Consider the following 22558-nt stretch of genomic DNA (forward strand, 5'->3'; position numbering starts at 1 on the left):
CTCACAACACCCCTTTTGTTGAATTATGTTAGGGCTTATTTGCTGCAGTTAGGAAATGTATGCAATATTTGATGTGGTTTTTGAGTAGTGATTAGCCATGCAATATTCATGCATCTCCTTACTGACGTTATATGTGAAGTTAGTCATACTGTTTGATACTTGTAGGACGTGTAGGAGATCCTGGCCAGAAGAGATATGGGTATTTGAAATATGGAGGTACAAGAGCAGTTGATAGTGGCACAGAGATTTAGAATCAGTAGCATCCAGGTAAAAAATTAAATGTCTGGGTTAAGATAGAAATAGAGCAGTTATATAAAAGAATAATGACACCCTCATTGCAGCCTTTACTTCAAATTCCTCTCCATTCTCTTTGTCCTGTGAATTCCTAACAGATCTATCTTCACTCATGGCCCTTTTTTGAGGATTTTTATACTATTCTACAGGCCTCTGTCTCTGCTATTACCATTCCCAAAGCTTTGCTCAAAGTCATTTTTGGAATGTTATTAATACATGTGCGAGAAATTTGCTAAAAGCTTTTGAGAAGTCATTGATGAACTGGTCAGAATATAAGAAACCATGAAAAAAAGGAAAGGAAGGGAAAAGAGCATAGTACAAAGTAGAAAGGAAACTGATACTCTACAATATGTGCGTACTCTTTATAAGAATATCACAATAGGTTGGCTGCCACAAAAGTGCCGGAATAAAGAGTAAGAAATGTTAACACTGATACTGCAATTGTTGGTTTGCCATGAGATACTATGAAGAACAAGCAGTCTAAAATGTGCCCTTAGAGGAAGAGCGTAACATATCACACATTTCTGGATTCTGAGAAGGCATTAAACAGTAGAGCACCTTGACCAGGAATTCAGCGTGCAATACAAAAGCAAAAGTTGCCAGAGAGACCCTTTGAACTAGCAATACTATACCTACCATCAAGCCTAGGGTGATGATGGTGGATTAACCGTGAGTGTTTATCAGAGTAATGGCTAAAAAGAATGCTCCTGGGAACTGCTGCCATATGCAGATGACAGTCCTATTAGGAAAATCTGAGGGTGAACTTGTACGAAAGTTTTCAAGGTGTCAGCCGACGAATGCAAATAAGATGACTGAAAGTCAGTGTAAGATATACAAAACTTGAAGTTATTGGAAAAGAACTAAAGGTATAAGTATAGTGTATCAAATGATCAAGTCTTAATTACACTGCTTTGTACTAACTGTTTTGAACTAAAACAAGTCTGAGAAACATTTTTTGTACCAAGGCACAAGGAAACAAACGAAGCACATTGGACAACCAATTTATACCAGGTAGTCTGCCACTCCTGGATAACCCTGTTAGTGTCTGAATTTACCTGAGACAATAACCTCTATAACAGCCTAGGTTAGCCTAACCTAGAACCTGCAATAATTCTGTTATATTATTCCACACCAAACTAATGAACCATAAATTTTCATTACTGGTTTATCTTGTGTTTTCTGCATTTTGACATCAATATTATAACCTAGTTAAGCTAATTTAATTTTGTCTGCAATTCGAATGCAGTAGCCAGCAGAGTAACTGAACTGTAGTACATATCAGTATCTTACCAAATACATTAACCATCTACTTTTCAAACTATTCATCTTGTATTTGTTACTGTTTGCCAAACAATTCATCATTCTTTCTTCTACCACTATATATATTAAACAGTTATAGATAAAATCTTAATTTTAAACTGTGTTTTGAGATGCCTCTTGGCTTCTGGTGATTTGTTTGGTCTATACCAACAACAATCCAGCTATAAAACTGTACCAAAATAGTAAAGAAGCTCCCTGAAAGACAGTTTCAGCATCTAGAAATACAGTCATTAGGTAAGGACGCCTTGGTGGAATTTCTAACTGCTACTATGAAAACCCTACTTCAGCTCCTTATGAACTGAAAACAGCAGTGGAAACTAAGTTAGAAGGTTAGAAAATAAAGGATCATGGGAGAAACCAGCTAAATCAGGGTTTGACTACACCATTAGATCTGATCATAAAGGAAAACGACCAGACTAGAATAAGTGGAGATTACAAGGTAACACTACATCCCCAACAACAGGCACCTTAACATCCACTGCTCAATCCCAAAGAAATGTCTGCAACTTTGCCAGGATGTGCTGTATTTTCAGAGGTGGCTCTCAGACAGGCATTTCAACAGTTCTACATGGATTTAAATTCGCAATGTGTTTGCACAGTCAACACACACACACACACACACACAAACACACACACTTAGCGCTATTTCATCCAGACAACAAACAATCCAGCAATATGACAGCAAACAGTGGCAGTGGACAAAATGTTTGCAGGTATGCCCAGAGTACTGATTTTCACTGATGGCATTGTACGCGAGTAAAAATAAGAAAGAGCATAAGGAAATATTAAGTGCCGTTCGGAAGAAACTTGCAGAACATATAGACATTAAGGGTGATGAGCAGATGTATTTTAGAAATAGATTCAGCAGAATATTTAGGGTTTATTGTCAATGGTGAAGGCATTCACATGACAAAGGATAAAGTGAGGGGAGGGCAGTCAGTGAGGTATCAGAACATGCCAAAGAATTACAATAACTTTTAAGTTTCCTATCATTTCATGGAAGTTTCATTCAGAATTTGGGAAACAATTGCCAACCTGTTGTATAATTTACGAACAAGGTTAGTTAATGGAACTGGACAAAAGAATCTGAAAAATCCTTAGGAGGAATCAGAGCAGAAGTAACCTCACCCACATTCCTAGTGCATTATCAAATGGGTTTGCAGTGGTACTTCAAACACAGGTTTGGCAACAGTGCTACCACGTGTAATGACCAATGCTGCTACAGGGAGAAACCTACTGCATTTGCCTCCTGAGCGTTAAACAAGGCAGAGAAGAATGACTCGCAAATTGAAAAGGAGTACGAAGGAAAGGAAAAAAATTCCATGTAAATCTTTATGGTGAGAAAAAGATCACACCAGCTGTAATGGTTTTATATTGGCCACATTTTAATGAGGACAACACTTAATTTCATATTTTAGTTTGATTCTATTGTATTAATATTTTTACTTTGATAGTAAAGTTTCTTTTTCTTATGTCCACTCTTCACTTATTTATTTATGGAACCTTGCTCCTTTCATGTATAATGAAGGGAGGGTCCTCAAATGAGATACAATTTAGCTTGTAGGAGGAGTGTGATTTGTAAATGCAATGAATTTCACCGTGAATTTTAAGAAAAAGGAAATGATTTCGACTGTCAAAAAGCAACTCGTGTAGGAGGTGTGAAGGAAGGGATTGAAGCAGTTGACAGAGGCAAGAGATTGACTACATTCCTTCTGTATTATAAATTAATGCACATGTATTATGTCATTTGGAGTCTGAGACCTAGGAACATCTAGGATATGTGAAACCCATTTGTGGGAGTTTAAAAATTTATGTTTGGATTAGCAAATGTGACTCACCTTCCTGCCATGGGCTATGAATGTTACGCTGAATGAATTTCCTAAGAATGTTTTAGTTTCTGAATAATATTCTGATGATGAATCAGTTGATTGAATAGGGTACGCAGTTAGTGAGTGTAGTGTTAAAAGAAGTTGGAGTGAAAGTGATGGTATCTAAATGCAAGTGGTTTGCATGTTGAGAGAGGATTTGGAGAAGAAAGAGAGTGAGAATGAAATGTTATGAAAGGAGAATGAAGAATTCAAGGTGCTAATGAAAGGAATGAAAGAGACCATAATTAAGTATCATTTGAAGAAAGCTGAAGAGAGAATGAATGAAGAAATTGTCGACTTTATCAGGAGATCTGGGATGCAAAGTGCAGGAGGAGGAAAGGAGATGGAGACGTCTGCTCTGTTGACACCTCCCAGAAGAGTAAGTAAGGGGCGTAATGTAATGCCGAGTAAGAGTCTGAGGGAAGAAAGGAAAACAAAAAAGCAGGACAATTGCAGACTGTGAGTAAAGATTCACTGTATTCATTGTTGAACGAGAGTGAGGGCATGAGTGATGGAGGGAATGACAAGAGTGACAAGCAGCAAGAGGTGGAGAGTGAAAAAGTACATAAGAGCAAAATATTTCATGGAGAGCCGCAGATTGCAGAGTTTAGTGTAACTGGAGTAAGGAACATAGCAGACTTTCCAGGTACTATGAACATAATTATCTGTATGGAGAACTTTATAGAAAATACAAGATTCTGGGTGCAAATGTTTTTGGAAAGAACATGGTCGAATTTCAATACAGTAATGAATGGAGATGTCGACTTTATCAGGAGATCTGGGATGCAAAGTGCAGGAGGAGGAAAGGAGATGGAGACGTCTGCTCTGTTGACACCTCCCAGAAGAGTAAGGGGCGTAATGTAATGCCGAGTAAGAGTCTGGGGGAAGAAAGGAAAACAAAAAAGCAGGACAATTGCAGACTGTAAGTAAAGATTCACTGTATTCATTGTTGAACGAGAGTGAGGGCATGAGTGATACAGAGAATAACAGGAGTGACAAGCAGCAAGAGGTGGAGAGTGAAAAAGTACATAAGAGCAAAATATTTCATGGAGAGCCGCAGATTGCAGTTTAGTGTAACTGGAGTAAGGAACATAGCAGACTTTCCAGGTACTATGAACATAATTATCTGTATGGAGAACTTTATAAAAAATACAAGATTCTGGGTGCAAATGTTTTTGGAAAGAACATGGTCGAATTTCAAGACACAGTAATGAGTGGAGATGATATGAAATACAAAGCTGCCAAAGAAAGATTGATGAATAACGTTAATGTAATGAAAGTAGTAGTGAAATACTGGGATAGGAATCAGGCCAAAAACATGTGAAATGAGGAAGAATGAATTTTGCACAAGCACGAACACATGAATGAAGTATCCTTAAATACAAGTCATACGGGGGTGCCCTAACAAGTACCCTGGAAAATGTTATGGCTAAGTTTTTGGATGTAAATTAGGGTAGTCACAAAGTAATAGTGAGACAAAAGAATATATGCCAAGAATGTTCAAATGAAGGAAGATCATAGTGCAAGTCTCAGGAAGGATATAAGAGGGAATGCCAGCCAGGGTGGCAGGTTAAATTCAATAGGACATCAAAAGAATGAAAAGTGTAGAAGGTTGTTCGGTTCTTGCTTTGGCTATGGTGAGGTAGGGCATTGTAGTATGAAAGATTGTTCGGAAATGTTTAAGGTGATACTGTGGACTAGGGCAAATAGAAAAGGTATTTGGAGAGCAGAGAACGGTATGTGTGTGTGTGTGTGTGTGTGTGTGAGTGTGTGGTAATTGTGGCTAGCTGAGTTAGTTTTCAAGAATGTGCAAGTCTGTAGAAGCCAGTGTACTGCTTGTGGTAGGCAAAGGCAAAGGCAACAGCTGGAAGAACTGGGCAGATAGGACAAGGAATAACTACAGGAATGAATGATAATGTAGTTTACAGAAACAGAGCATGAAGAGAGTGCAAAGTGATGATATCTATGGTCTGGAAGGAACACATATTTTGAATGTAAGAGAAGGAATTACATTCAATTATGTGTGTTGGGGTAGAAATTTAGCCGAGTGTCTTGTGAGCATTAAAAAAAGAGTTGAGATTGGTTGAAATACATTCTTTGATTGACATTGGGTGTATTGTGAATGTCATGTACAGGAATGCATTTGAAAGGTTAACATGACATGAATGGACAGAATGCATGTCATGGATTTGTGAGATGGGTTGGAAAATTGTTGTCTGTGCCTGTTGCTGGAAACTTTGAAGAGTCAGTAGTGAATGCTGGAATAAGAATGGAAAGGGATGATTAATGCAGATGGGGTGAATGACAGGTACCACATGTTATTAGAGTATGGTATAGCTCTCTGAAGAAGAAGAAGAAGAAGAATAAGGATAGGACAGTGCAGCCGATACAAGAAAAGATACAAGTGACACTGGGTGAGCATACTAGAGGCCTGTTGTATGTTAGGAATAAAGCAAGCATATGCTATAGATGTGAAATTTCACAGGGATAATGTTAGTATTGTCGTGAGTGTGAGGAGGTCATATCTTTAGTGTATTCCATGGCACCACTGACATCAACATTGTCATTTAAAACTTCTTCCAAGGCACCTGAAGTATGGTGTCTCCCTCTCACTTCAACAAACAGTCCACCAACATGTGCTCCACGTAAGGAGGGCATCACAGAGATATTTTGATAATAAAGGAATTGTCTGAAGAGCTTGTGCAGGTGGGGACTCTAGTGTTAAGGAAGTTGGGCAAATTAGGAGCGAAAGTGTTATCTAAACTAAAGTGGTATGCAGAAGACGTCTAATATTCATGGAATAAGGTGATTAAGTCTGGAAAGAGAAAGGTTGAAAAGCTTGCAATGTTGTGGGTGTTTCCAAAGCCAAGAACCTGATGGAATTGGGAAGCAAGTTCATGAATGACTGCTTTAAGTAGCAAGTTTATGAACAGTTAAGCTATTAACTGCTCGTAAAACACAGTTTAGAGCTGGGATCGAGGAGTAGAGAATGCATTTGAGGAATTCAGAGAACTGATGATTAAGGACGTTGCAGTGGTACGATTAGACTTCAAATGGAACGAAAGCCAGTGCTTAGTCAGTGGGTGGATGTCTCATGCCTGATCAGGTTATGGAATTGAGTGAAAGTCTTGGAAAAGTGCAGATGTAACATTACAATGTAATTCAAGTTAACTGGCATCATGCACTAATACAAAATTTAACTAACGATATTTTCTGATAGAAGAAGTTGCTGCGTTGGGTTGGGTCACAGAAGAAATCGAAAACAACCTGTAAAAGGAAGTCAGTCATTAATAAACACCAGAAGCCAGTCATTTTTATTTCATATACACGGAGTATTTCATTATAAAGGATAGCTTTTGTGTATGAATCAACACCAGGATGGATGTTTGCTACAAAATCGCAATTATAAGGTCAATGTTTCATAGCTACACATGTTAACTGCAGATTTCTACAAGTATGAGCTTGAGTCTTTCATATAGGAATGTTTTATATGCAAAAATCTGAGTATTTCACAGCAACAAACGTATTATTCGGCACAGCAGAGTTTGTAAGTGAATCTGATATCCGAGCATAATTCTGGTTAAGAAATATTCCTGCTTTACATAATTTAGTAATGTTAGTGGACTACACAACTGCATGTTTCAAAAATACCCGACTGATGAGCAGGATATGCACGGTCTTTGGGAGAAAGTCACCCCCCAGTAGTGTACTTTTTTTCCTTTAAATCTTCAGCTGAAAAACTCTATGGACAAAGCCAAAAGGCTATAGTAGACCCAATAAGGCTCCAACGGGAAGTCGGCCTGCAGAAAGAGAGAGAGAGAGAGAGAGAGAGAGAGAGAGAGAGAGAGAGAGAGAGAGAGAGAGAGAGAGAGAGAGAGAGAGAGAAAGTTATAGAAAAAGGGGATAAATAATTATGTTTGAGGGAATTGGAAATAAAACCGATACACCTGCATTCAGGAGACATCTGCAGAAAGCAGGATGAATTGGCTCCTCGCTTAAACGCTTGGAGTTCAGAAGCTTCCAAAACTGCACTAGGCAAATTATTGCTTGTGTTGGTGTTCCTTTGGAAAATAGTTTCATAATACCAAACACCCTCTGGTCCTTCATGAGCATTGTTAGCATTCATGCAGAGGTAATGATTGGTCTTACAGTGTAGCTAATAGTACCTACCATTAAGTTAGATAAGGAGCTGTGTGAATTTGCACAAAAAGGCTTCAGTATTCACCGGGGATGTGGGAACTTGACTTTCACAAACAGAAGGGGAGAAATGTATACCAACCACCAAAGTCAATTATTTTCAGACCTACACTACCCCACGCGGAAGAGTTGTAGTTGTGTTAAAGCAGCTAGTGGAGAGTCGACCACTCTACAAGGCAGTGTGGATATAGAAATTAGTCTCAATTAAAAGTCAGGAAAGGATATATTATAATAACCAATCATGTGCATTCATTAAAAACTGTCATTAATGAGAATTAGAGTTGAATGATAGCTCTAAGACTAAATAAGGGTACGTATTCCATGGATCACAATTAAGCAGATGTCATACATCGAAAATGTATGTTAGCATTATAAAATCAGGTCAAACAATCTAACACACACACACGCACGCACACACACAATTCAAATCATAATACCAAAAAAAACACTTATATGAGAGTTAAGACAAACAGCTTGTATGCTAATCACTGAGCCTAAAATTCAGAAAGGTGCATCACTGGAGGCCTGGGGCAGAACCCTTTTCCTGAAAGTTTGTGATCCCACACTGTCACTTACAGGCTCAGCTGAAAGTGATCAAGGTCATAGTAGATGCAGCTTTGCCTGTCTTCTTTCCATCTTCACCATTTAAATAATGACATGAGCAGGGACCCAATATACTTAAGCATCTGCACACGTTTTGAATAAACTACTATCATTTACAAAATTTTCCTGCATTTTAGACAGAATGTGGACATACTACGAGGAAAAGTTTTTCTCATGAAGTAACAAAGAAATAATGGTAAAAGTGATGCAAGTAACTGACAGTGCAGTGAAATATGATAATGGAAATTGACATAAATGCAAATTCTAAGTAGGCCTTTCAAAAGGAAGCCTCGCGGCCAAAACTATAGGCATAAACCAAGAGGCATTTTAAAATGTGAAAAAACAAAATTCTCCTACAATGAATACACTACCTATGCGCATGCATGATCAACAACTCTCTCTTTCTCTCTTCCTCTAAACAAGCACGCAATTCAAAATAAACAACAGCAGGTATAAACAAACAATATCACTGAAAGTTTCTTTAAAAGCTTCTGCATCCCATCAGGTCTACTAAATGCCCAGATGTGTCATCTGCTTCTGTTGAGAAGACAAAATTGTTTCTCCACTGGGGACCTGCATCTCAGGCTCTTGAAGATACACATATCCATATGCATACCTCCAGTTCAGTTGATCAGGACCAGCCTAGTAATAGTTTCACCTGGCCCAGAAAAACAGTAATAAAAGAAGCGTATACAACAATCCTTTCTCCCTCGTCCAAAAGGAATAAGAGTGACCATCTAACAAGGACATGCATTTAACATCAAACAGACACCAGAGTTGTGTTTCAAGGATATATTTCAAATCCTATCCACCATGGGTTGCAACTATCCAGGAAAGCTTCATTCTCACCCGATTTCAATGTCCTTATAGATAATTAGGTCATCCCTGAACAGCAAGCGAGTCCAGATATACACATATGCAGATGCAGAAACCATGGCAAACGTAGCCCATAACAAATAAAGAAAAATGCCCGACAGTAAACAAACAAATAAGGCTCTGAACAGAACTTAGATTAAGAGGAACAAGAGGACTGTCAAGGACGGAAACTAAATCCAGACACCACATACCCTCCCGACCAAATCCAAGACCTTCAAAATCAATGAAAATCAGACATTATTTGAGTGTGAACCAATGGCGTACTCACAAGGAATAGAAAACCACATACCGAAAGATAAAATGACTATATGATTGAATGGGCTCAGAAGAATAACCTCCTCACATCAAGGTGAGTAACACTGGAACCTATCAGGGTTATTCAGCTCTTTTAAATTTGTTATCTTCGTAATGAACTAGGGTTGTAAAAATCATTCTATAAAAAGAATATACAATAAACAAAAGCTCATATCAAACCTATATGCCATTAAAAAACTTGGCCATTAGTTTGACTACGAAAGAGTCTTCTTGTGTTGATCCTCAGTGATCACTGCTGTTCTACATCCTATGGAGTTGATCTCTTTCTCAAGCGCTTCTGTCCTTTTCACCTTGTCTTGTGGGCTGGGTTTCTTCCTCCCTGAGGTATGTGTAAAAAAATGATTAATCATTTCTACAGAAATATATAACAAATATGAAAGAAAATTATACAACCTTTATTGCATAAAATAGTCATTAAAATCTTTTCATCAGATTCTCCCTGGATAATATGGCATTAACACCAGAACTACTGAATTATCAGTTTCATTTCCAGATATCTACGAGATCTTTCTCATACAAAAATAATTCCGTTTGACTTTTCCTAATTCATCATGATGTATATTGAGGTCAAAGAAAATTGGAAACAGCTTATTGCTCTACGAGATATGGGTCTTTTACAGCTTCAGCGACCGACGGAACAGTTACTGTAACCACTAGTCTTTCTGGGAAATTGTGCTGTGTATTACATGTAATGAGGTGCCCAGCACACACACACATCTTGTGACCCATTACAAAGTACACTTGGCCCCCAGGGTACACAGGCAGTACGCTCCATGACTCATACCCACTAAGCACAGGCAATATGTTAGGTTAGGTTGGGTCAAGATGCAAAATTCTAGGTTAGGTGATATTTTGGTTTCTGTGGTTAGGTATAGCCAGTGCTGAGGCATAAATCCGAACAGATCCTCAGTCACGCCGATCGGAACGGCGCGGCAAAATTAACATAAAATTTCACCTTACTTCAGGCACGATTAGTAAATACCAGGTCATCGACAGAATTAGTTAGATAGCAAGGATTTCATTCCCGGCAAGGACATCTCCTAGATAGTGACCCCAAGGGTTTTCGTGGGTCTTTATCTAGGATTTATATTTTGGGGGAATCATTATGATAGTTACTGTCGTTTGTTTATGTTTTCAACGGTCCGCCGCAGAGTTGGATACACACTGGGTTAAACCCTCGGAGGTCACTATCTAGGAAAGCTCCCAAGATTCAGCAAAATAATACGTCACGGCATACTCACGTTTCCCCAACGGCCTTAGAAATAACGTCAACTGTCTACGAACGGGCGCGCACCCACTCCCACAATCGTAGCTATACACTGTCTGACGCTGGAAGCCTGGAACATCTTGTTCTCGTGAGTCATGACTCCCATTCTCTGGACATGAGCCTTGAGACTCTCCCTCTCTCCACCACAAACCTCCCTGAACCGGTTTCAGAGGCTTTTAGAAAATAATATCCTTTCTTTTTTTCTTCTTTTTTAAATTGGAAATTTTACGTCGTCAATTTATACATCCCAGACGAATTCCTTTTCTGATTTGAAGGAAAAACCATAAACCCACCTCCACTGTTTTCAGAGACTGCCTCTTATATGACCTCCCTGTACAGTATACATTACATATATGAACTTCAAACTGAATGTCACCAATTTCACTGTTCTTTATAGATACCTTCTTCAACAAAATTAATGGTCTCAGATTTTCCTAAAACGCAAAGTAAAGTTTCAAATTCCATAGTGAAATAGAAGTTACAACTAATTTTAATGGGATAAAGTATTTTAACTTTGGCTCTCTCTCTCTCTCTCTCTCTCTCTCTCTCTCTCTCTCTCTCTCTCTCTCTCTCTCAAGACGATATTGAAAATAGTCAATAGTAATATAGTTTACTACATAATTGTAGATTTTTATTATACAATAATAATAATGCTCCATATGAAAAGGGTTATATTCTGAATAATAATAATAATAATAATAATAATAATAATAATAATAATAATAATAATAATAATAATAATAATGTTCCACATGAATAGGTTCAGTTCGAATAATAATAATAATAATAATAATATAATAATAATAATAATAATAATTAATAATAATAATAATAATAATAATAATAAAGGCGTGTGGTTTTGTCGGTACTACGAAATACGAAATTCATTTCATCCCAGTCCATTCTATGATTATTTTCCCCGCAATATTTTGCCCTGACCGAGTCATAATTAAAATACATGACATTATTCAGAATTCCTAGTATGTAAGAAAAATAAATTTTGGAACGTATGTCTGTAAAGAAAATAGCCTTCCAATAGAAAAGAATTTTGAATGAAAAATTTTTCAACTATTTCGAAAAATTGTATATTCTTTTTGTAAACAGTAGTTAATTTTGTGTATTCTTAAAACACACACAAATTTAGTTTGCATGTTTTTCTCTACCTATATTTTTTTGTAAAAGTTAATCCTAAACTAGTTGTCCAATTTGAAAAAAGTTTACACAGCAATTTTTTTATACCCCAAAAATACTCCCCACCTCAGCTCCCCCACCCCCAAAAAATAATGATAGTAATTTTTCAACAACTTTGAATTATTTTATATCTCGAAAAAAAAGTTTTTTTCTATTCTACTAAACATTTACAAAGTCAAAATTTGTACTTTTTTTCAAAATTCATACCCACACCACGCATGCTATAAAATTTTGTATTATTATTTCAAAGTTTTTATTGAAGGTAAAGCATAACTAGTTATATAGTACCTGAATGTTTGAAAAAATAGTCAAAATTCTACAGCAATTAGAAATTTTAACACAGATTTTTGACAAGTGCTTTTTTGGGAATTAATTTGTTTTCTGCATAAGTTTAGAAGACATACGTAACGAAAATATTATATACTAATTAAAATACTGTATTTTAATTAAAATGTCATGTTCTAATTCAAATTCTATGTTTTTTATTCAAATATGTTTTAATTTGAAGAACTGTATTGGAATTGAAATTTCGACGTAAATATAAAATAGCAAGCGATCGTCCAACATCTAACGAGAATTCATCTCCCAGTCGAGGATTACCTCGCTGAGGCCATCCCCCTGGCGAGAATTTCCTCGTCGACGCCCTAAAGACAAGGCTTACCTCATCGAGGCCCTCCTCCTAGCGAGAATTTCCTCGTCGACGACATGCAAGACAAGGATTACCACGTCGAGGCCTCCCGGGCGAGAATTTCCTCATTGACACACTACAAGATAAGGATTACCTCGCCGAGGCCATTCCCCTGGCGAGAATTTCATCGCCAACATCCTACAAGACAAAAACGAGGAAAAGGTGCAGCAACTCAACGCATCAATAGTTAGACCTCATCTTGAATATGCAGTCAAGTTTTCTTCATCAACACGAAGAAAGGACATAAATAGATTAGAAGGGGTACAAGCAAGACCACAAAGTTAATTCTATACATCAGGCTAATAGGTTACCGAACATAACTAGAGAGCCTGAACATGAATAGCTTAGAAACGCGACGATTACGAGGACAGTAAATAGAAACATTCAAAATACTGAAAGGCATAACAAAAGTAGAGAGTAACCTCTTCACATTAAACGAAAATCATACAAGAATAATGGAACTGAAGAGATACAACACATCGCATTGTGGGAACTTCTTCATATACAAGATGTGACACATGGTATAAACTGCCACCAGAAGTTGTAAACAGCAATATTGTGGAAGAGTTTAAAAGAAAATTAGACGAAATCATTAGGACACTGTGAATGAATAGTAAAACGTCTCCTAAAGATAAGTGAGCCCATGATGTCTCCTCGGATGAACTAAAAAGTCTTTGAGACATCCTGATCCTTGTAACTCTCTCTCTCTCTGTCAGTCTGTCTGTCTGTCTGTCTCTCTCTCTCTCTCTAATAATAATAATAATAATAATAATACTATCATTGAATCGTAATAGAAACTGACGGCTAAAACAGAGCACATGTAAACTCGGCTATCATTTGCGTTCGATTTCTTGCACAAGATTAAAAGAATTATGAAAAAGTGGCAATAGATTTTACTTAATTTTCTTCACGATTTATGATAAAGATTTAAATTTCATTTAATTTAAAACAAATTGGGACATCGTATAACCTGGTTATATATACATATGAAATCATTGTTATGTTGGTTTGTCAAAGGTTTCGGAAACGTTGTGTTTCACTGCGACCGGAAGCTTCTCTTAATGACTGACGGTGAGGGAATCTAGGTCTTATGTTCTTTTGTTATACGGGTCAAAATAACACTCTCTCTCTCTCTCCTCCTCTCTCTCTCTCTCTCTCTCTCTCTCTCTTTCCAATACCCCACCTCTCCGCTCTCTCTCTCTCTCTCTTCGCTCTTTCTGTCTTCCCCGCTTTTCTTTCTCTTGTCCCCTTTCTCTCTCTCTCTCTCTCTCTCTCTCTCTCTCTCTCTCTCTCTCACTTCCCCCCATTCCTTTCTCTCTCAAGGCTTTAATTTTGTGGCCAAAAATAAGTAAAAGAAATTTTAACTCTAACCTAGGTGCAGGAGCAAAGAAGACAGCCGAGGCAGTGAAAAACATCAAGGTAAATAATACAAAAAGTGCAATTATCGTGCAGGGAGGATGAAATGACTTGTTTCTAAAAGACAGATTAACTGGCCAGACAGGTCTTGTAGCCAACCTGAATAATGTTGTAGAGAACGTCCGTGACAAAGCTGATAATGGCATTCTTAAAGGACTTTTGCCCAGAACCAATGTAAGCCACTAATCCCTTAGCAAGGCAATTGGAACCAATGAGAGACTGGAACTAATATGCCAAGAAAAAGGTGTTAGGTTTGTAAACTTTTGGGACAGATTTATAGGGAATAAAAAACTGCATAAAAGAGATGGATCTCACTTGAATTTGGAAGGAGCAAAACTAATAGGAAACCTTCTCAATGAAAACCGCTTGAAACACCTCAGTGAACTGAACTTTCAAGGGAAGAAGTCGGAAAGCCACCAGAATCTGGTTAGTAATAGCACTGCAGGCAACAGTGACAGTAAGTGAAACTAATAAAGCCACCGAGGACAAAAGAGAAGATAGAAAAGGCCATCACAGTGGTGCAGTTTAATGCACAATCTATTCGGAACAAAGTAAATCTCTTCAAAGCATTGGTAGCAAGTGAGGAATTAGACATAATAGGTATCACAGAAACATGGATACAAGAGGCAACAAGAGACTTCATAGGAGAGTACCAGATAGCTGGATATAAATTATTTAAAAAAGATAGACAATAAAAAAGGTGGAGGCGTTATGGTATATGTTAGGGACCACCTCAGTCCAATAGGGTGTAAAATTACAACCATGCAAGAAGTGACTGACATCAATATAAACAGTCTAGGAAAGAAGATAACTCAAATACTAGTGTAAGGACCTCCCCACCAATCATAAATGTCCGATGAGGAGCTGTATGCACTACTAGGACAAGAGATAAACAACAAACTCTGCATAATAATGGGAGATTTCAATGCAGCAGTACATTGGGACACGATGACCTCTGCATCAAATGTAGAAGGAAAAGGGGTTTTAGATTTTGTAAAAAATGAATTCCTCCACCAATGGGTTGACAAACCCACTAGAGGAAATAACATACTAGACATCGTATTATCAACAGAAGACAATCTAGTGGCTGACCTTTCAGTAGGTGCAAATCTAGGCAAAAGTGACCATAAAATTATCTCAGTTCAAATTAATATGCAACATAAAAAAAGAGAAGATATTAATGAGATTAGACAAGACCAAAAAAAGCTAAAGGAGTATGTTAAAAATCTAGAGTACAACGAGAACACAGGCATAGATAAGCACTGGGATGCCTTTCATGAGGAATACTTAGAAAAATGCTCTAGATGTCCACCATTAAGGCAAATACTAACAAATGGCAACCCTCAGCCTATGTGGTTCAACAGAGAAATCAAAAATATGATAAGAGAAAGAGACAGATTGCACAAATCAATGAACCCACAACCAACACCAGTAGAAGCAAGCAGGCATAAAGAACTATGTAGAATGGTAGACAAATTAGTAAGAAATTCAAAGATAAGTGAGAATAAGAGAGTTGCATCAGTTTGTAAAGAAAACCTAAAAGAATTGTAAAGAAAACCCAAAAGAATTCTTTGTGCGTGTTAATAGTAGGAAACCAATAAAAAATAGCATAGGTCCCCTAAGGGACAATAGAGGTAACCTGGTGAACTCAGACTTGCAAAAAGCAGTGTTATTGAATAATGTTTTTACTAGTATTTTCAAAATTGAAAACACCTCAATACCTGAACCTGCTATTAAATATGAAGGGACAGAACCGTTGGTTAAAATAATATTTACAGAAGAGGACATTAAAACAAAATAAATAGACAAACTAAACAAGTTCAAATCTCCTGGCCCAGATGGGATTCATCCAAGAGAAATTAAAGAAAAAGTGCTGAACAAGAAAGGCGCCAAAAGGATGGAAACCTGGTAATGTGGCCCCAGTTTACAAAAATGGTCCAAGGGAAGAACCGGGAAATTGTAGACCAATCTGTCTAATATCGGTCGTTTCCAAGATTTTTGAGTCCATAATTGCAGACCAAATTGTGGATCACATTGAAAGAAACAACTTATTGTTAAACAGCCAACACAGTTTCAGACAAAACAGATCCTGCTTCTCAAACCTCTTGGAGTTTTATCATAACATGCTTGGTATTTACGACGGTAGTAGAACAATAGATATACTCTACTTAGATTTCCAAAAGGCCTTTGACAAAGTTCCATACCAGAAACTAATGACAAAAGTTAGAGCTTTAGGAATTGTAGAAGAAATAGCAAACTGGATCGAAGACTGGCTAACTTATAGAAAACAGATAGTCATAATAAATGGCAAAAAATCAGAATGGGAAGATGTAACAAGCGGAGTTCCTCAGGGTTCTGTCCTTGGCCCTCTCTTGTTTTTTTTATTTACATTAATGACATTGATGTAGGCTTAACTAGCAAGATAGCCAAATTTGCAGATGACACCTAACTAGGTGTAAATGCTGCAGACCCAGATACAATGGAAAGTTTAAGAAATTATCTAATAAAAATAGGAGAGTGGTAAAAAATATGACAAATGCCTTCTAACGTGGATAAGTGCAAAGTGTTACAAATAGGAACAAACAACCTTCATGCCAGGTACATGCTGCTTGGGAATGACATAAATAGTGTAGATCAAGAGGAGGACCTTGGAGTCATTAATACCAAGGACTTAAAATCCACAAAACAGTGCATAAAAGCTGAAAAGAAGGTACAAAAACTAGAAACAAGAAAACAGCACTGCAGCTCTACACATCAATGGTTAGACCTCATCTGAATATGCAGTACAGTTTTGGTCACCAACACTAAGAAAAGATGTAAATGATTAGAAGGGGTACTAGCAAGAGCCACAAAGTTAATTCCATTCATCAGGCAAATAGACAACTAGAGAGCCTGAACATGTATGGCTTAAAAACATGACGATTGCGACGACAACTAATAGAAACATTTAAAATACTGAAAGGTATAAGATAAGTACAGTAACCTATTTACGTTAAACTAAAACCAGACAAGAAATAATGGATGGAAACTAGAACTGGAGAAACAACACATCCAACTGTGGGAACTTCTTTCCATACAAGGTATGTGACACATGGAATAAACTGCCACCAGAAGTTGTAAACAGCAACAATGTGGAAGAGTTTAAAAGAGGGTCAAACAAAATCATTAGGACACTGTGAATGAACACTAAAACCTGCTTCTAGAGATAAGTGAGCACACAATGTCTCCTTGGATGGAGATATCCTAATCCTTGTAACTCCTTGTAACTCCCCTCTCTCTATCTCTCTCTCTTGTCCCCATTCTCTTTTTCTCTATTCTCCCTTCCCCCTTTGTCTCCCACTTCCCCCTCTCTCTGTGGGGGGAGTAATGACTGCAGTGTACCTTCTGCATGCACAATAGGCAGTACTTAATGGTTTTTGCAGCGTCCCTTCAGTCCAGAGCTGCGACCTCTTTTAAACCTACTTTACTTCCGTTCTAACCGCCTTTCTACCACCTTGCCATCCCACTCTCTCACTGATTTATTTTGTCTTGTAACTGTGAGGATTTCCTCCTGTTACATCTACAAAAAAATAAAATAATAAATATATATGTTATATATTTAAACTGTATTTCTTGCTGACCTATGGAAAATTATTAGAAGATGGATGTGGTGAGCATTGGATCTGTTGACAACTACATTCTTTGAAATGATAGATATCAGCGTTGGCTCTCACGGAGACAGAAGGGAGTGTTCTTTGTTAAGGAAAATCTTCTGGCTCTAAGTCACCTTCAAATGTGCTGAGTTTGCTGTGGAATATTCCGATAGAACATTGTGATTTGTTGCGTATGTTTCTGTGGGCAGAGCCAGTGAGGAATAGTTCCTATCCTTCGAGATTATTACTTCTTGGATCAAGGGGAAATAATCGAATGTAGAAACTCTATTATGTGTAGATCAGGAATTATGAAATAGATGATGTGTTATGACACAATTTGCTTTGCAGAACGAATTCGTTACATGACCGTGACACCATCTATAAATGGAGTGGTCCTACAACAATGCTTGTTCATTCGTGCATCATGTTTTACCCCCTCTGTGAACCTTTTTATATAATTTGGGAGGCACTATCTACCCAACTTTTGCGAGAAGATGAAGGGTGCGTGAAAACCATAAGAAATTTTGAATGTGGACATAAGAGAAGAACTCTGTTGATTTGTCGCTCTGTGGCCTCTGAGCCGAGCTATTATCAGTTTTGATATGTCCTAATGGTATATTTGACAAAATGGAGAGACGATACTTTTGCTATGTGACTAGTTAGATTGTGGAACAAATATGTCAGAGTTTTGGAGAAAAGGTGTCTCATTTTGCTGTTCATTTGTGGGAATTGTTCATTACCCGGATACTGTTTAAACAGTCCGTTTTCTATGTTCGAGTACTGAAGAACAAGTTTTTTTACTTTCTCATTTGACTTCTTAAACCCAGCTGTTTTGGATAGTTAGAATCTTGTTTTTTTCTTTTTGAGAAATAAAGCATACTTTTGTAATTCAGAGTTTAATTCAATGCTTAGGTGAAATTTTGTAAATGTCTTATGTGTTGATTAGAGATTTCATGTGTGTCACGCTACCATGTTCAGAATTAGTGCCTCCTCTGTTGGTAACATACATACATACATACATATATATATATATATACTATATACATATATATATATATATATCATATATAAATATATATATATATATATATATATATATATATATATATCTATATATATATATATATATATATATATATATATATATATATATTATATATACAATGAAGGCAGGGGAAGCACACCATTAGGTCAAGGAACTCATATTTATTAAGTTGCAACGTTTCGAAGCCAACCAGCAGGCCTCATTTCAAGCTAAAAAGTAACAATATCTAATTAGTACAATAAAATTAGGCTACAATATAAAATACACAATGTAAGGTACAATGAAACAATCACAGTTAAAAAATACAAATAAGGAGCAACCGTTGAGTGTGAAGACAGGAGGAATAACAAAAAACGTAAACAGTTCACGACAGGTAAAGAGGTGTAGACGTGGCATGGGTGTTCAGGGAGGGACCAGTTTTTTAATAAACAATGATTCAATGCTTATTAAAATCTGGTCCCTCACTGAACACCCATGCCACGTCTACACCTCTTTACCTGTCGTGAACTGTTTACGTTTTTTGTTAGTCCTTCCTTTGTCTTCACACACAACGGCTGGTCCTTATTTGTATTTTTAACACGATTGTTTCATTGTACCTTACATTGTGTATTTTAATATTGTACCTTAATTTCATTGCACTAATTAGATATTGTTACTTTTTAGCTTGAAAATGAGGCCTGCTGGTTGGCTTCGAAACGTTGCAACTTAATAAATATGAGTTCCTTGACCTGTTGGTGTGCTTCCCCTGCCTTCATTGTAAAGTTGGGTTTTAGAGAAATCTCCGCCTGTTGAATATATATATATATATATATATATATATATATATATATATATATATATATATATAAAATGTGTGTATATACTATACATCACAGACAAGATTAGTGCATTAAGGTACTGACGGGTACCTCATGCATCAGAACAGAGGCTTTGGAACCTCTCTACATAATGCAGGGCAGATGCTTGCAGGTTTCCAAAGACTACGATTGTAGGTATCCAGGGGCAACTGGGGATACAGAAATGGAGTGTTGCTATTGTGCCCCATTAAGCCCACTTCTTCATGTAATGAATAACCACCCCTGCAACCACTACCCTGTGAGTGAAGGCTAAACTGCTTTGAGTTGCGGAGCTTTGGTGCCTTGTTGGAGTCCTAGCCAACTCAATACCCCAGACGCGGTTCTGTGCCATTGATTGTGGAACTTCCTACCCGTGGGGTCTGCTGGTATGGCCATTGTGGCCATTCCTAGGGTATTTTCATGGTTGGAAGAGATACATTCAGGTAATAGGATTCTGGTTGTTCATGGCTGTTTGATGTTTAGTAATTCAAGGGATGTTACTGTTCACTCCTGGCTTAGGTAAACTATTTTGTTCAGTTGGGAGCTGCGACACATTTGGGATTGTCTAACAACAGGAAGACTGTATGTTAATGTGGAAGTGATAAAAGGTATCCTGGCGACGAACTGTGGAAAACTGTTCATGGATAAGTGGATGCAGCGACAGAGGGAGTTCTCGACCACAAACCCCTTTTTTCCTTTTCAACTGGTCACATTAGAATGAAAGCTCAGATAAGAATATTGAAACCAAAACACAGAGATGACCCAAGAAAAGTTAAAATTAAAGTACACGTGCGGAATGCAATGTAAACAGGTGGTGCGTAGAATACAAGGAGGCATGCGCATCAAAGCTAGATAGTCTCGATAGTCCAGTGTCTGTTTCTCCTGTCAACAAGAACAGGAGATAGCTAAACTGAGGACGGAAATAGAAGAATTAGCAAAGGAACTAAAGGAGCTGACAAAAGACAAAATCAAAGGCAAGAGAAGCGACCTTTATATATATATATATATATATATATATATATATATATATATATATATATATATATATAATGTCAGTTTTTGTTCAAGGTTCTAAGGTTATATATATATATAATTAATATATAATTAATATTATATATATATCTATATATATATATAGATATATATATATATATATTATCATATATAATATATATATATATAATGCCGCATACTTATCAAGTTATAGGCTTAACGAAGGTGGACTGGAACATGTGTTTGGCTCCTCTAGACAAATAGACATTTGCTACGACCATCCATCTGCACATGCAATTAAACATCGAGTAAAATCGTATCTTCTTGGGAAAGAGGTACTAGCTATCTAGGAAAATAACTGCAATGCAGTATGTCTGAAGGGGTGTTCACTAACCATAAAAAAAATAAAAAAAAAAGTCTGAAGTGAAGACATATCAGGGAATCCGTTGGTAAATGGACTCTGTCTGCCACGATGTGTACCTGTATGGATGCAGATGAAGAAATGAATGGAGAAGAAACTGCAACTGCTATGGATTTTGAGGAAGAGACGGAAGCATTGAAAATTGTTGCTGATAAAGAAGGCCTTCGTTATATTGTCGGTTCTATGACATTCAAATTCCCACGATACCAGTTTTTGGGGTGTAGCTGACAAATGTGAGTGGCACTTGGTTCTATGTTGTAGAAAGATAAACCAAAAATAACAAGCACTGAATTTTTCACTCAACGGAAACATCGTTCGATATCTTCCCATGAAGACAGTTTAAAACCAGGAAGGAAAGTATAGTGTCATCACATGCTTCGTGCGATGCCGTATGCTTTTCAGAAAGGAAGTTCTAAATAATAAAAATGAATCTGTTGGATCGAATTCAAGAAATCCTTTTATATAGAAAAAAACACGGAATGGTCTTGTAGAGAAATGTTATATTTTTCAGTGATGTAAACAGTTTTGTAAACAAATGAAGGAAATCGCCTTGTCAAGAACAGTTTCTAACTGATGTACCACTTTTCATGTCCTGTAAACTTTTTACAGTTAACTTGAAAAAAAAAAGCACGAGTAAATAGTCTTGTAAATAATAGTTTTTTAATTAAAATGATCCTTAAGTTTTTATGTCCTGTGAAATTTACTAGAACTCTCACAAACTGTAGATTACGTACATGTATTTAACAATAACAAAAGCAAAAAGAAAGAACGTACCTGTTTCCTGTTTACTTTGGGGTAGTAGAGAGCTTTCTCTCTCTCTCTCTCTCTCTCTCTCTCTCTCTCTCTCTCTCTCTCTCTCTCTCTCTCTCTCTCTCTCGTTTGTTTGGTTTTTTTTTCCTTCACTCCGTTAAGCAGAGCCTGTGTCAAAAACCACAGACTGATTTGTGCAATGTATAACGATCGCTTCTCACTACAGCAGCGTATCTCGCACTTAACAGGCTTCAAAGTAAGGTTCAATAATAAACAATTCTTAAGACGACAGGTTAATTCTTCTCCCGCAAGCACTCGGTAACCAAAGCCGACTAAACCCTATATGACCATAAGCAGGAGAGGACAAGAATTCCAAATGGCAGGTAGCAGTATATACGAGACGAGGTGACTGGAGGTAAACCAACGCTTATAGAATACGTACTCCGCAGGTCACGAACTAGGCCTGAAGCTGCTATATTGACGCATCATGAAGTCGTTAGATTAAGTCGGCGTTGTACTGGCACGGGCATCATGAAGTCACAAGCTTAGCATGGAATATTGCTGTGTGCCATAACATCTTACGTCTGGCGACGCTGTTCATTGTGGCTCGAACACCAACTGGGGCGGTTGCCAGAAACTATAACTCAATTTGTAATTTTGTCTTATAATTCAGCGATGTCTCATGCGTCATGGACTTACCAGCTTCTTCCATATGCTCATTCTTGATGTTGTTTTGTACGACGTTTGTGCAACAACATCCCTGCAAGAACGTAAACAAAAACAAAGAAAAGCCATCATAATATGGCAGCGTTGACTGGACTTGCGAGTTTGTGTTTTGTTGCGAAC

At 37.3% G+C, this 22558-nt stretch overlaps 1 long non-coding RNA gene across 2 annotated transcripts in view; it reads right to left on the reverse strand.

Annotated features, from left to right (window-relative positions):
- Positions 1 to 22295, reverse strand: part of LOC135209715 (uncharacterized) — a 41061-nt gene extending 18766 nt beyond the window's left edge. Inside the window, exons 1-3 of one of the 2 annotated variants that reach the window (XR_010313410.1) lie at positions 22155 to 22295; positions 9633 to 9792; positions 6688 to 6749 (exon numbers count right to left, since the gene is read on the reverse strand). This is a non-coding gene — a long non-coding RNA (uncharacterized LOC135209715). Of the gene's footprint in view, positions 1 to 6687; positions 6750 to 9632; positions 9793 to 21736 lie in introns of both variants that reach the window. The other variant, XR_010313409.1, reaches the window with a different exon arrangement.
- Between the last annotated feature and the right edge of the window lie 263 nt (positions 22296 to 22558).

The sequence above is a fragment of the Macrobrachium nipponense genome, chromosome 38 (genome assembly GCF_015104395.2).
Source record: "Macrobrachium nipponense isolate FS-2020 chromosome 38, ASM1510439v2, whole genome shotgun sequence".
In the NCBI taxonomy this organism is placed as follows: domain Eukaryota; kingdom Metazoa; phylum Arthropoda; class Malacostraca; order Decapoda; family Palaemonidae; genus Macrobrachium; species Macrobrachium nipponense.